Source organism: Telmatherina bonti (assembly GCF_933228915.1).
Source record: "Telmatherina bonti genome assembly, chromosome: 19".
NCBI lineage: Eukaryota > Metazoa > Chordata > Actinopteri > Atheriniformes > Telmatherinidae > Telmatherina > Telmatherina bonti.
Window position 1 is genome coordinate 19,723,659 of NC_136617.1, and position 16,215 is coordinate 19,739,873.

Here is a 16,215-nt window from a genome sequence, read left to right on the forward strand (position 1 = left end):
TACATTATCACAGCATGCAGGGGTGAATCCAGGATCTATGGTTAAATTGGTTGAAATGATCATATATTAAAAAAAAAGAAAGTCAAACAGAAATGCTGAAGGTGAAGAATGTCCAATCACTATTTTTTTCTTTGGTTTGTTGAAAATACCATCTCTGAGGACACCAGTTGCAATCGCTCTGAAACTATGAGAACTACTACAAAATTCACAGAGCAATTGAACACACATTCACACATCAAAGGGAGTTTGCATGAATGCTATTTCCTATTTCAAAAGATAGGTCAGGGGAGTTTCTGAGACCTCCGCTTGCAGTGTGTTAACTTGTCTAAGTTACTCGTAAAGCAAATGATAAGAGTTGGTCTAATTTGTTCCAGCTAATTTCTCAACAAACACTGACAGTCGCACACCGACACCTGTTTCCTGCGTCGGTCAATCCACGTGACCCTTCCATGAATTACTCACTCTGACTGTGATTGCATGTATAGAGCCAATTCTTTCACTAGTTCATTCAGCCATGAAACTCCACCCAGTCATTACCTGGAAATATCACGCACATACACACATTAAGTCACACAATTTCCCTCTCTGCCCTCTTTAAAAGCAACAAATTCCAAAGACAAAGACGACACCAGCAAGATGTAGCAGATGTGTGCATTCATGTGTGTCTGTCTGTGTGCACACATGGTTCTGACAAATGAGCCAAGCTCACTTAAATGGCTTGTGATTAGGACACATTGGCTTCTAATTGCCTCTCATTACCATTTGAAAGTGAGTGGCGGCTGGAATCAAAGGCTATGGTGGCAGTGGAGAAGTGCACACGTGTGCATGTGTCTGTGCATGTGTGTAGTAGGTGGGTGGATGGAACAGCACTCTTGAATCACAGTGGCATAACAACACAATAGACATCTACACAACTCGGTCTTTTCCATCATGCAAGAATAAAGAAAAATAGTGAGCCTGCTGCTTTTATTGATTTTATCCAAACATTTCTGCTCCAGCCTGAAACTCCAACTATTGGCCAACTCCATATATATATATATATATATATATATATATATATATATATATATATATATATATATATATATATACTTCATAATCTGCTGTGAAAATTTGCAGCAATTTCTCTCTTTTCTCTTTATCACTCAACTCCACTGCACAAGAAAACTCTTTATTTTACATTTATTCCTCACACCCTAACATAAAAAACATTTTGTTATGTAAAACATGTCCATCTTCTATTTCTCACTCTTTGTATAAACATCTGTGCCCTGGTTATGGTGTCTCAGCTCGTAAGACTTCCAGCCATGAGTTGTCAAACCTCATCCTTAAAGACCAAATCTTGAGTTTAGCTTTTGCAGCAGCCTAACCATGAAATAACTTTCACGATTTCACATCCGCAAGGCAATAGCTATCAGAAGTCGCATTCACGCTAAACAGTTCTGAGAACAGAGACTTATAAAGACTGGCAAGCTCCCCACAGGATGTATCTTCAAGGGATTTTTCCCTGGCTGCATTCACAATGTAAATAAGAGGGAGGGAACAGCCAGCCAGCGGGTGGTAGGCAACCCGAAATCATGTCTTTCATAATCAGAATTCTTTCATTTTATGTTGCTTCAGAAACCCCAGAACTTTATCTGCCACTATATTACTCTGCCTTTTGTTCAAGATTTTTCAATCTGATGCTCATACAGCCAACCTGTCTTCTACCTTGCAGTATACTTAAAGTTCATAAGAATATTATATCAGCATGACCAATTCTCTGCACGACTGGTTGAATTATGTGTCTGTGGTTGCCAGATCGGTCCATGGCATTCTCAGGAATTAGGCCTGTGAACATGCCTTTTTGTCATCTTTCTTCTTGCCATTGTTATACAGAGCATCCTCTTTTACCGAGTCAATACTAAACCGTGTACTTGCAACTGTCCTCTTAGTCAGCACTACTGTCCTGAATCAAAGATACTGAGAAGTGGATCAAAAACCTTTGGGAAAGAAAAAAGGATGAAATGTGACAAGATATGATTCATGGCTTGATAACCAAATAATAAGCCAAATGCAGCTGTTTTATGTCCACGTTATAATAAGGAGATAAGATCAAAGTTCAGATGGGATGAATATCTCTTCACTAAATAGAAACATTTTGTGATCTAGTGTTATAATAAAATAATAGAAAATAATCTTAGTCTATCACTTTGGTAAAGGACATCTATATAAAGCAAGCAGATCCACAAGATCAGTTAAAACCAAACAAATGAACTCAAGTTAATTAAAGATATACTCAGCACTTTGGCAAATAAAGCTGATGAAAAAGGATAAAGAATATGTTCATTGTATGATTAAGATTCCCAGATCATATACACTCCTAAACAGAGCTAAAACAACCAAACATTTTAATTAAATGCTCAAACTGTCATACAAGTATGTCCTCACAACTTTTACAAACTGCCAAGCTGACTTCTGTCCACACTCAACACATTTTGACCCATTAAACAATATCAAAAAGAAAGACATTCACCATCTAAATATAAAATTGGCCAAAGAGCCTTTTTTAAACCAGCTAAATTAGTTGGAAAGGCACTTCAAGCCATGCAACTATTTCCTAATACAGTTGCTTAATACATCCATTCTAAATATCCCTCAACAATAGAAATGATTTGGATTACAGCCATATTATTATTATTATTATCATTATAATGATTACTATTATTGTTGTTGTTGTTGTTGTTGTTATTAATATTATTATAGGTACTTGACACAATATGTTGTCAGCTCAGTATATAGCCTTGTTGCCTCTCTAATAACTGGATTTTTGACCTACATAATATTATTATCATAATACTTGTCGCCTATACATTTTTTCACCCTGTTTTTGCTGATGTTCTTTTCTTTTGTTTCTCATCAACAAAATATCACGTTGAGAAACAAACATGAACACGTTAGCACTGTAAGTATTTATTTTGGTAGGAAACTCCCTTTAAATATTACTACTGTTGTACAATTGTGAGTCTATACTATAAACATGGTGTCTTTGTACGTAACACTTCCAATGTTTTTGGATCCTGGTGAAATAGTAGGCTACTTTGTCGAGTTATTACTGAGAATGATTTTTGAATAAGTTATTTGGGTCACTCCCTGCTTGAATTAAGTATGGACATGAAGAGCATGCTTAAAACAGATTAAAAAAAAACTAGAATGGACAAGTAAAAGTGTATTTGCAAAGACGCCCTTTGAAAGTGTAAACATGCGTGTAAAGGACAGCAGTGCAGTGTTTTGTTGTTGTTGTTGTTGTTGTTTTGTCTTCATTAACAACTTTTGTCTAACGACTTTCTCTCATATTCTTGCCATATTAAATTCATAATGTGAGTAAAGCATAGGCTGCCACTTGGGACGCATAGCCTACCCTGCTCCGAGGTGTAAACAGAGTAAAAATAGCTTGCTATCACAGGCTTCCCTACAGTCCCGTTATATAATGATCCTGCTAGGATGAATGACATCACGGGTAGTCCTGCAATCACAAACCGTATGTCCTTTACAAACCAGCTGGTCATGTTAAACACTACGTAGTAACATGTTACATACGCAGCCATTAATGTGTGCAAACAGCTGTCGAAACGTGCAACACATATAACAATGTTTCCGTATTTTAAAAAGTGGACAGAAAGAAGTAGACTGTGGTCAGTTCTCCGTCTCTTTGCGTGTGGATAAAACACTTCCGCGATGGTGAAACGTAGATAAAATTTTAATGTCTGCTTTTGACATTCCTTGTCAGTAGGAAAAGAGTTCAAAAGAAGACTTACGCGACCATAAGCAATGCTATTCGGTAGCGTGTGGTCATGTTTAGCCCTCAGAAACAGTCGGCAAACAGATAATGTTTGAGCCCGAGGTCGAGTGGCGCAGTTACTGGAAGTACAGCGCCTGCCCGATATCAACACGGCCGGCGGACGCGCTCCTCGCTCGGTCACATTCTAGCCGAAGCTCCGCTCCGTTTCCTGAAACTTAAACTGTACTTTGCATTTACGTTCCGAAATGACAAGTATACACACCCATAGCCCCCGTGTCTCTTTATTGTTTGGTCACTTAAAAATAGGTCAGAGTGCGAAGTAAACATTTTTTTAAACAAGGCTTTTGAAGTAAACCAGAGCTTCAGCGCCACCCTTCGCAGTTCTTCCAGCCATTTTATCTAGCAAGCTCCAAAAAAAAAAAAAAATTAAAAAAGAGAGAGAAAAGTGCCACGGTGAAAGCAATGACAGCTTGGCGAAATCAGTTTTCAGGAAATAGTTTTGTGCGACTTACTGTTGGGTGTAACGGGCTGCTGAGTTTGTGTGTCTCCTTGTTGCCAGGGCTCCCCTGCTCTGCTCCGGCGCTGACGGTGGAAAGCGTCTCCCCTCCTAATGATGTCTGCAGCGCGCAGCTAATACCTCTCTGCCCCCACCTTCACATAGAGAGAGAGAGAGAGAGGGGCAGAGGGAGAGGTTCAAAAATGGAGCAGTTTGCGAGCTACTCATGCAAAAATATGACAGGACTCGGAGCACAGCGAACAGCCACAGAATTACAAGAGAAGTTCACTGACAGCGCCGAGGCGTGGGAATACACAGCACGTATGCCAGTAATAGATCGAGTGTGCTTGGATATACTCAGGCTGAGCTGAATTCCTTATTGCAAATATACAGTATGCTCAACTTCACATGGTGGAGGATAGCTTTAAATGTGGTTGCACGTTAAACCTTTGACTCTTCTTAAAGGTTACGAGGTCATGGCAGGCGTTTGAGGCTCAGGGTTTCAGAGACAATCTGCTCAGCTGAAGGCAGTGACTGACAGTCAGCTGACAGTGACATGGTGGAAGTCTCAGCTGCTAACTGTTTTCACACACACACACACACACACACACACACACACACACACACACACACACACACACACACACACACACAACCACAAAAACAAATACTGAAAAAACTAAATGATCTAAATGAAACCATGTATGTAAACTTGACTTGCTCTGTTTGAAAAGTAGGATTTCTTTCTTTTAAAATCTATTTTAGTTCTCTTTTTTTTTTTTCAACTATCTTGACCTCTGTGACTCCTCCCAGATTTCCAATATGACAGCAGGTGCCTTTGCCTCCTCCTCAGAGGAGAGTGCAACCTGACACTGCCCATGAGGCGCAGGGCGCACGAGGCTGCAGAGTGACGGACAATCAGGGATGTATCCCACTCCCTGCCAGTCACTCAATAAGTGGCCTATTGTCCGGTACTCTATTGTGCCCTTGTCACGTGTGTGGCAAACAAAGAAGCAGAGAGGTAGGTTGCCCTGTGTGCTGGAGGGCTAGCATTACATTCATGCCCTGGATGCATAGAAATGAAGGTGAACGGGTTGTGATATGTGAGTGAAAGAGTTTCATTTCACACTTGTTTGTTGTACAGATCACATAAATACAGGCTGTTTTTTTTTTTTTATTCAGTCAGGAGTTTAGAAGAGATGATTGGGGAGGGTTGATTACTGTGATAACTGCAACAATTATTTTCACATACTTGCTGATTGAGCATCCCTGCATGTTTGCTTGCTGAAGGCCTTGGTTGGTATTTGTTAAACTGTGTCCAGTACTGTCTCCATTAACATATGTGTAAGATCATTATTCTAAGGGAAAGACTAAACTCGCCATGTGTTTTTGAATAAATCCTTCACAGATCTTAATTATGCTAATAGTCAGTTGTTAGCCCAAAGAGTAGCATGCACATACACAAGCATGTACTTGCACCACTCTTTTATGCCCTTGTTTCCCTCTGCATGTACTCACAGGTACGCGTCTCAATGAGGGTCGATGAACAGCTCTACACACTGCTTTGAAAAAGGTGAAACTTTTTAACCATTAAAAAGAAACATAGCCGAGTGTGTGTGTGTGTAGTGCATTTCCTCTGTGTGCTTGAAGAATAAAAAATTACTGTCAGAGGAGGGGAAAGATTGTTTCCAGTGTTGGGTTACTCCCCTGGAGATGTACCTGTGTTCTTTGTGGGAGGTGTAACCAGCATACACTCAGGGACAATAAAGTACACTGGGTGTGGCCTGTATGAGAAGAGCCGTGAGAAATAGAAACAGGCTGCTTAATGTGCATACCTGTATCGTAAATGAGTCATACTAAAGTGTCATTGTGCTTTATTTCTACTTAGTTTATGCTTCAGAGCACACTAGCAGGCTTGTGCTGTATTTAGACAGTGATCCAGCACTAAACACGAGACATCCATTCAAGGGATTTAAGACTGTACAAGTTATATAAGTAAATATCTCAACTTCTTCAGAGATGATTCTAATATTTATTATTCATTTTTTTCTGTCCTTTTATGCAGCCACTGTTAAGACTTATATGTGTTTGAAGTGCTTGTTGCATCAGTCTCTTTATGCATTGCATTTCCTTCATTTGTAAATGAATGTTTATCTTTTCAGGCACAGTGACAGTGTAAAGGTGACAAAGAGTGGGACGCAGCATCATAATGTCTGCGCTTTCTATTCTCTGCAATAACCAAGAAAGACTTTTATTTCAGCAGAAAGGGATCACTCATCCTGTGGGTTTTGAAAGCAGCCAACACTTGAGATTTCAAGGCTACAGTCTGCACTGGAGCTGAGTGTCTAAGTTGTTCACTGCTCCCCCTGTTGTCTTAACGCGGGACTGTTTGCAGGGTTTTAATGCTTCACTGTTTCATTACAACACCGAGAGAGGACATATATAATCTTAATTAAATTCTAAACACTCAAGTCAAGCTTCTGCAGAAAGTCCATATCAGCATGTAGCAGTTGCAAACCCCCCCTGCATGCTGCAAGTTTTATTGCATCTAACAACCAAATTACACAGGCTTAAAGTCACCCTTGCAAGTGTAATCCTGCAGTGAATGCCTGCTACCGGCTAACCTGTTCTCACACACCTTCCTCATTCTACGACAAGGTAGGAGGAAAGCGAGGAGGATTAGAAGGCAAAGAGAGTTCCCTAATCTGTGCATTAACAGCAGCCAATTGAATCTGGCTGTCCAGGACAGGCAGATTTTGGGAAGTAATCTCAAGCGCTTTAATATGATCTGTTTGAAAATCCCCAAACTTAATTGGAATGGCGAAACATTTGCTTTGATTGCTCACAGACCTAAATGTGTTTCTTTCTCACACTTTCTCCAGGCAAATGAATGTGCTTGCAAGAGTGTTGCTCCAGATCAGAAATGACTTTGTATTTTGGTTTTTGATTAAAATTAGATGAGGCTTGAAAGAGAGGCACAGAACAGAAAAAGATACTTCTGAATAGAAAAAAAAAAAAAAGAAATCTCTTTTAGTTCTGGGCCCAGAACTTCTTACCATGAGGCTGGCTTTGTTAGTATCCGAATCACTGAACTGCTGCCTTCCCATTCGCTCTGCTGGCTTGCTGAAAATCAAATAATCTGGAGTATTTCATTTTACTGTTGACTCTGTTGTAATTCTCCCTACATTGTGATGTGTGTGTTCAACCTTTTATCTCCAAAATGAAAACTTCACCCCTTCATATATCATAAATGAGAATTCTTCCTACAGGAAGTCAATATAAGCCTTTACTGGTTTAATAAGCACTGAAGAAAAAAAAAAAATTCTTCTGTGTCAGCGCCACTCTCCTCCAACTAAGCAGTCACTTTAATTATTGACCAGACCAGGGAGGCTCTCCAACACACTTTTGTACACACACGCATACGTACACACATCCAAACAGTGGTGAATGATATGGGGACAGGTCTCTATAGTACACTGTCACTAACTCTAGGGTCAAAGTGGAGTCAGCTAGATAATAGATGAGCTTGAAAGAGGCAGCTTACAAATCTGTAGCACTCACCTTACACCCTGCCTGTCCACTGCAGGTGCCTGATTTTATTTTGTGTTAAGAGAGAGTGGGATGAAGAGAGAAACTGATTGTCTGAGAAGGAGCTTTGCCCAACACAAGAGATACTACAGAAGAGATAACGGTAATCAAAGAAGACAAAAACCAGAGATGAGACTCTATTCGATGTACTTATGCTTAGCTGTGAGGGTGGCATGAGATTGCAGAGCGCTTTATCTTTCAATCTGTAGAAAACAAGACTTTGTAGCCTCTTGGGATCTAAACTTAAGCTTGACTTGTGTTAGAGATGTTTTCTAGCCGTTTGGGGTTTGGAAGAAGCAGTAAATAAAAATGATATGGTTTAGATTATACACAGAGTTCTGTTTATACATATTTTAATATATGATGTGGATCTAAATATCATTTTAAATGAAAAAAGACAACAGCGCTTCCAACACCAGCAGACATGTCCAACAGGTTCCAGTGACAGAATTTTGTATTATGGTGCAGACAATTCGATATGTGATGTCCTCGTATAAGGATGCTGGGACTCAGAAAACAAACGATTAGCTGTTTACAAGCCTGTGGGTGAAGAAGTCTCTTGAAAGCAGATGTGTGGGCAAGATGTCACTTTCACTGTGAAGGCTTAAAGACAATGTTTTTCTACCTTTGGAAAGATGAACTGATTTCAGTTCTCTTTAATCCTGATACAAGGTAGATTGGGCAGCAGGGTGTTGCGGTGGTTGTTAGCATCTCTTACAGCCAGAAGGTTTGAATCTCAGCTGGGGTTTCTCTGTGTGTCTGCCTTACAAAGGACTACTGACCTGTCCAGTATGAGCCCTGCCTCTCAGTTGATAAACAGCTGGGATAGGATCCAGCACTAAACTGGAGTAAGTGTAGAAAATGGATAGATAGATGGAAAAGATAGATTGATAATACACTGTAAAATTCACTTATGTAGCAGCAGTTTTTTTTTTAAACTGCTTGAATTACTCAAGGACAAGCTAAGTAAACAAACTTTAAATGCTAAGCAGAGTTAATATAGGCCTATTCAGTAGTTTTCTCAGCTTACAACCTCAGTGTTACGTAATCAGCTTCAGGTCTGTCGAAAGTTGAACATGCAAGTACGTTAAGCCCAACAACAGCCCTGTGAGGTTAATGTGATTTTACAACACTGATTTGTCTGATTCATACTGAGCAGCAGCTCACATTGTAATTAGTAGCAGCGTACTGTAAAATGCCCAAAAGGGTGGGCTGCTCCTACAACAGTGTGCTTCTGAGTTGGAGCTTTCCCCACACACAAGCACAGTTAGCTTAACTTAGCATCTGCTGCAGACAGGAGTAGTAGTGGACATGGCTCTGGTCAAGATTTACTGTTTTAATGAAACATTTAAAGCATAAAATATGGGAAATGTTCTTAGGATCCATACTTACTAGATGCATGGGCTGTATGTTAAGGTTAAAAACATACAAGCTACAAGATAGATTTAGTTGAAGAGTTTGTAGGGTGAGGCCACGTTTAAGGAAGTATACACACAAATGTTTGCACTTCTGCAGGTGTCTGATATCTCTGATATCTTTAATCTAATTTCACAGTGAACAAGAAATGTTAAGCTACACTGATCGGCTTTTTATGTCATCACAAACGATATCTTTGGGTTATAATAATGATGTTTCACATTACTTTTGCCATTTCATCACATTTACACTCCTGTCAACGTCAGCATCTTGACAGTTATAGATCAACTAGTTAACTAGCTAGATTCATTTAGCTAGGAAGGTTGTCTTAGCTTGCTTGCTTGCAGGTTGGAAGTATGGTGATAATAACAGATAAATCTTTACTGCTGATTGTTGAAACAGTGGTTTACATGTTGTACTTGTTGCTTGTTTGCAAAAAGTCTCTGCTCTATTGAACCTTTTCACTTTTAGAGTAAAACAATCTGACAAAACCTCCATTGTTTGATATAACCCATAGATCACTAATTACCAGACAAAAAGATAGTTCACTATAACACTTAGTCCTCAGTTTTGAAGTTTTGTTGTTGGAGGACAAGTGAAACATGAAACAGGTCGAGATCTCTACATAAACCACACCCCATCCTACCTCCTGCATCAGTTACAGCGCTTTGTGATTATTCATCATTACTGCTTCTGTGGCTTTATCATCTGATCAGCATCATTACGTGTTGAGACTAAGATTGTTTTTTTCACACCCTATTATAATCCTTGGAGAGTTTAATTCTGCATTAATTCTGTTATATCTTTTGATGTTATCAGACTTTATTTATTCAGTGCATTTAGTATTTGCTTTTGCTCTTCAACATCCCCAACTGTACAAATACTTTCAGCTCAGTACACTGAGGCTGAAGCAGTGGTTAAATTAATTAATGTGATTACAATCGAAATGTTGGACTGTGATGCAAACTTTAAAAAAGATATTAATAAAAGCTGATTGTCAGCTCAATGATCTCCTGCCAGTTAATTTACAGCTTCAAATGCAGTGGAACATGAATTTCCACCAGGCCACATCCCATATACCAGTAGTTTCCAACCTAATTTTCCTGATGACCCCTTTTATACATGACCAAAGGGCTGAAGACCCCCTAACTTGCCCCATGTTAAAACCAACAGATTTCATGCTTTTATTAACTGACACCTTATCATAAATTATCCATTGTCTCATTTTTTTGATAATAGCAAAGTTAATGTGAGTACCAACATTTAGCTTAATTCTTTGGTTTTTCGAAATAAACAAAAATAATCTGCGCTGTGGCATTTCTCAGATCTTTCCTGTTCAATAAAATGGTGCAAAGTTAACGTTCCTTTTTACCAAAACACTGGTTCCATGCGATGAGACACACAAATTTAAAAAAATAAAACAACAAAGCCTTCAACAAATAAACCTCAACTTGTCTCTGTGAGGACTTAGCCTAAATATTATTCACACTGACTCTGAACAAAATCCCGTTGGGGTTCCAAGAGACCCCAGGTTGGGAACCACTGGTCTAGACGCTTGATTTCAAAGGCCTTTTGAAAACTTAAATCAATAATGTTGCCGCCTCATCAACACACAGCTTCACTGAATATCTGGCCACTAGAGTCCTGGTAGCATAGAATTGTAGAAACTCTGAAACACTATCAATTAATCATCTCCACTGTGACTTTGCATGTGTAGCCGTGGTTCTAAGTGAAGAAGAGCTCGCTCAGTGAGTACAGCGTAAAGTTGCAGGGTAAGGCCTGATTGTTTATTTACTGTGTGCTGGATGACAGTGAGGGCTCATGTTTGCTTGTGATTATGTGAGCTTACACAATGCAACCAATACACACAGGTGTTGATTTATTCTTTAAAGTAAAAGTGGGATATAGTTATAGTGTATGTGATTACTTTCCTGATTGTTTTAAACCAACTTGTCAGACATATGGGACACTATATAAAGGGGATCTGTAAGCACATTTAGTGCTAGTTCCCAACATATGCAGTATACCAGGCTGATATTTAAGGACATCAAGGTATGAACTTAGTTCTACAGATTGTTCCATAATGAAACATCACATAAGTTTTTATTTTTTTGATGCAAGCAAATGTGTACAGCACATGTTAGCATGCTTTTTGGATCAATGTCACACTCCTGGCTCGTGACCAATTTGAATTTAAATCAATTTAAGCAAAAAAAAAAAAAAAAAAGCTAACTATTTAAAATTTGTTTAAAAAAAACTTTACCCGAAAAGGTAAGTAAACTAGTAAGACTAGTATAACACATCTCAGGCCTGTCTGCAGTGTCCACAGCTTTATATGATATATGCTCAAAGTAAAGTGGCATACTTTGCCCTCTGCAGTAGCTTCCACTCACTGGCTTTCCAAACAGCATTTGTGTTTGAGTTGTGGATTGCAGCTGATGGTTTTTCTTTTATACTTGTGTCTATGTGCATGCGTGTGTGTGTGTGTTTAGAGTACAGATGCATATTAGATTATTCATGCACTGTGTGAAACAAGGGGTTTTCCAGATACTATAAATAATTTTTTCCTTGTGTGTTTCAAACACAGGTAAATATTGCATGTCCACAACTGGGGTATTTCATCCCAGACTTGCACATGTTGTGCAACATATCTAACATCTGCTTCATTTAAAAAGCCAGAAATGAAACACTGAGTTACAGATTATGAGCTTCAGCTTTGATGTTGTGCAACATTTATTCTGGGAAGACTGATATTTGAAATAAAGGAGCTAAAAGAGGCAATGCAATGGTGGATAGAGGATAAGCCACCAGCTTATCCTCTAGACACCAGCGAGACTAATAAAAAGAGAGAAAGAGAGAAGAGCAGAGAAGAGAAGAGAGGGAAAAGTTCACAAATAGCAAACAGGTCAAAATGCATGTGTCTTTTTTCAATTTAAGCCTTAATATCTTTGTAAATTCTTTGACTCCTAATACATTTAGTATTAAAGTGCTGGGTTGTTTCTTTTAACAACCTGAGCTAATCAACTAATTGATATCTGGTGTCACCCGCTGTCACATGCATGTCAGCACGAAACTCTCCTAGTCAGTCTCGTCCTGGTCAACATTCACCAAATCTATATGTGTTTTAAGTGGTTTCTTCATGATCTAGTAAACACCCATCCTCATGATCACAAGATGACCTCCAACATGAGATGAGGTACAAGAGCGTACTCTTGAATGTCACAAGCAATACACCTAACAAATCTGAAGGAGACGGGACAAAAGGTTGCAGGAAAACCCTCACAGGGAGACGAGGATTCCTTTATGTAGGGCTGTTCACCCAAATGTTCACATGACAAGTTATTGTATCTTGACCTGTGTTGGGTGTTATGTCTGTGCTTGTCTCAGGTTTTGAGTGTACTTGCCTGTTTCTTTTAATAGCAGACGTCCAGTGACTGACTGACATGTTGCCAATCAGCAGGGCAGATAAAGACCCCTCAGACTCTCACTCTTACTTACTTAGAAAAGACATTTCCCACATTTTAAGTACATGAACTGATATTAAGACAGATATTATATATATATATATATATATATATATATATATATATATATATATATATATATATATATGTATGTATATTGTGTACATGTCTGAAATATTTTTCTTAAACACACAAAATCCATCTTCCTTGTTCATCCTTTACGTTATATTGCTTCTTTCCTGTGTTGTTTAAGCTCCACACAGTAACCATGCGACCACATTTCATTTGTCTGCTGACATACATCTACATGTACAAACATGCAGTTAAACCCATAACAGTGCTCACTGGAGGGATTATTTCAGATCTATATTTGTAGGAGACTCCCAGCGTTCTGTACATACTTCCACCAGGGAGGAGCCAGGTGTTGGTTCTGCTGAGGCTCCACTGCAGAGCCACAAGTCTGACCGACTGTCAGGACCTGAAGCATGGGAGTTTTGTGTCATGTAACGTATAACCTCACAACTCCTGAAATGTTACAATGTGCACATAAACGCTAAACCACATTTTAAAGTAGTCTTTTTTTCTAAGGTATTCTCTGTCTCAGTTCATTTCAATGGAACTGAATACAAGGTGTGTCACATGAGAAAAGATATCTTTTAAGGGAGAGGGAGAAAGGGTGGAGTTCATCCAAGTGAATTGGCCAACATAAAACAGCTGACATTAATGCCTTCTACACACACACAAACATACACACCCTTTAAAACCGCACACAATGAGGCTTCTGCTCTGTCATTGAGTGTTTACCACTTCCTCCTAGTTGCTTGTCTCCTCCCCCCATCTGTATGTAGTATAGTACTACATGCTCTAGTTGACAGCTCATGCCGAGCCAGCACATTCCACATTATTACTACTTCAGATATTTGTGGCCCAGAAGCATGCTGATTGGCTGAGTTGCCTCCAACGCTGAGACGACTGAGAACCAATGGGGAACTGGATATGTGGCTCTTGTACTCAAAATGATACTCCCCCTGCTGGGAACTATGGAGAAGGACTGAGTTAATTTAATTAAACATGATTTTTACCTCACAAAAAGGTTACAAATATGTCCTAAAAAGTGTCTTCATACCTGTAAGTGCATTTTTCTATTATGTCTGACATGTCACTCAGTCACTTTCTACACCTTTGCTCTGTTCATCTCTCCCAAGTTAGATCCGTTGAGTCCTCACATACTGATATCAAGCTTATCTAAAAAAAAGGTTGTGCTTTCTTGCAGCTTTTCCTGTCTTAAAACATATGTAAATCTGAGGAGACAGACAGCAGAAAATCAAGTCTTTTACTAATAAATATATCATGTTAAACATGATCTAACACATGATGGCAAACACACACATATGGAGAAAAGAAAACACTGTTTCCAGAGCAGGGATGTGACGGTTTCTCTGTGCGGTGTTGGAGAGCATCCAGGCGCCTGGAATGAGAGTCTTCAAAGTATCAGAGGGTGGGGTGTTTGTCTGTAAAAAAAAAAAAAAAAAATTCCCATGAAATGTTTGCTTATAATGCCAGATAGGAAGTACAGTACTTTGTGTTGTAAGAAGTGAGTCATACACCTGTGTTTCTGTGTTGTGTGTTTGTGTAAATATCACACAGTAGTGAGAATCTGTCTCATTGCAAACCTGCACAATCATTTCATACAACAGACATTTACTCTGTTTCTGACATTACAGATTCGCCTCCAAGCCATCAGTGCCTGGTTGTTATTGTTGTTGTGTTTTAGTTTACCTTGAATTTGTTTGAAATTGGTTTTAACTCTGCGCCAAAGATGAATTTATTTCCTTTAATAAAAAAAAAAAAGAAACGACAGAGCATGTTTCCTTGTGTTCTCTTTCATTTTTTTTTTTTTTTTGCTTTCTGTTGTGTGGAAACACGTTTCAGTTACGAATTCCCAGCCTCAGTATATTCACTATCTGGGTTTCTTTGTCTTTTTCCAGGTCGTTGTGTTTGCTTCTGTTATGTAAACTCCTCATGTCAAGTTGAATTTTTGTTTCTGCCATGCTCTGCTTTGCATGTTGGATTTATGATTCCTGGACTTCCTGTCACTGCAGCTCCTTTAGTTTTGCAGCTTATGATTTTCTCCAGTAGCCTACTTGATGCTTGATAAGAATATTCCTCCAGACACAACCTTGATATGCTGAGAAAGTCAGTTACCAAAGATTAATGAGGACGACCTCTGCAGAAGGGCATCAATATCTTTTGGTTCCTGTATTTAATTTGATGATGCACATTGTTCTTGTGTAATATCTCAAAGCTGTTGTTATTATCATCAGCTAAAATGTTTACTATATTAAATATGGATGTGTGTATGTGTGTGTACAGTAAAGAAGATGGGAGTTTATCATAGCAAAAAGAGGTTTACATTTTGTTGAATATTGTTATTGTTTTTGACCATTTACATAGCATTAAACAAAAACACTGCTGTCGTGGGATACAAGCTATATGCTTAAGGTACAATAATGACCTTTAATAGTGGTCAAATTCATGAAACCCTGTACATAATTGTCAAACAACAAAAAAAAAAACTAATGACTTGTAAGACATGTATAAGTCTGTGACTTATCCCCCTTTTTCCATAAACTATTAGAATTACATTTGGATGCCTGTCTATTTAGTTTTTATTCATTCATTCATTCTCCGAACTGCTTATTCCAATTCAGGGTCGCGGGGAAGCTGGAGCCTATCCCAGCCAGCTTAGGGTGACAGGCAGGGTACATCCTGGACAGCTTGCCAGTCCATTGCAGGGCCACACACAGAGAGATGAACAACCACTCACACTCACACCTAGGGGCAATTTAGAGTGACCAATTAACCTATCATGCATGTGTTTGGATGGTGGGAGGAAGCTGGAGTACCCGGAGAGAACCCACACATACACGGGGAGAACATGCAAACTCCACACAGAAAGGCCACTGACCAAACCAGCCAAGGATTGAATCAGTGACCTTCTTGCTGTGAGGCCACAGTGCTAACCACTGCGCCACCGTGCAGCCCTATTTAGTTTTTATTATTACTAAATTGTCCTATTTTAAAATGTGGGACATTTGCCATTATTCTCTGTATTTACATGTCAGGTTGTAAGTAAAAACAAATCATACCATGTGACATTAAATTAATTACGTCTTAATTTGTGTTTCTATATAGTAGGTCTGGTTGCTATGGGCAACTCTATGCCATAATCTGGACCTTTAGTTACTATTACCGTACCAGTATCTTTTGCTTCAATGCTCTGGTTTCACAGACCACAATTTGACTACATCTGGTTCTAGTTTGTCTGATTCTTCCCCACCATTTTTGCTGGTGTTGGTTTGTCAGTTAGCAACATAACTCAAAAGTTATGGAAGGACTTTGATGACATTTTCAGTAAATCTCAGAGATGTAAACAGGAATCTAGGAATTTTTTTGAATATATTCTTTAC

The 16,215-nt window shown here is 38.9% G+C and overlaps 1 protein-coding gene across 1 annotated transcript in view; it reads right to left on the bottom strand.

Moving 5' to 3' along the window:
* Nucleotides 1-4,383, bottom strand: part of atxn1a (ataxin 1a) — a 96,808-nt gene extending 92,425 nt beyond the window's left edge. Inside the window, exon 1 of the mRNA XM_079258930.1 lies at nucleotides 4,294-4,383. The gene's annotated coding sequence lies outside the window, so the exon portion shown is untranslated. The remainder of the gene's footprint in view (nucleotides 1-4,293) is intronic.
* Nucleotides 4,384-16,215: the final 11,832 nt, after the last annotated feature.